This window comes from Asterias amurensis, chromosome 8, assembly GCF_032118995.1.
Source record: "Asterias amurensis chromosome 8, ASM3211899v1".
NCBI lineage: Eukaryota > Metazoa > Echinodermata > Asteroidea > Forcipulatida > Asteriidae > Asterias > Asterias amurensis.
In genome coordinates, this window is record NC_092655.1 from 8259470 (window position 1) to 8259864 (window position 395).

Below are 395 nucleotides of genomic sequence, written 5' to 3' on the forward strand. Positions count from 1 at the left end.
GCGTAGAACCCAGCTTTGATAATTTCACAATCGGGCGTAGATTTGCATTAGGGGTTTCAACAAATTTAACATCAAACAAATATATCCTTGCCCCAGAATTTTCCTTTTGTCTATACATAAACTATAACCGATTAATTGCATAAATGTTTAAAAAGCAAAAAACTAAATAAACAAGAGTATTTTTTTGTTCAAATTCGGTATTTAGAATAATTTAAAGCAAAGATTTGATTTGATAAAAACTAGTTTTTCGTTTGTAGTGTTTTCTCGCTCAGGTGCGCGCGAGACTTGCACAGTCTATTTACGGCTCTCGATTTTGCGGCTGCAGTAGAGCGGCTAGGAATTAATTTGCGGCTGCGTGCGCAGCTAGCAGCTCGCTGGCTGGCCACCACCACCAC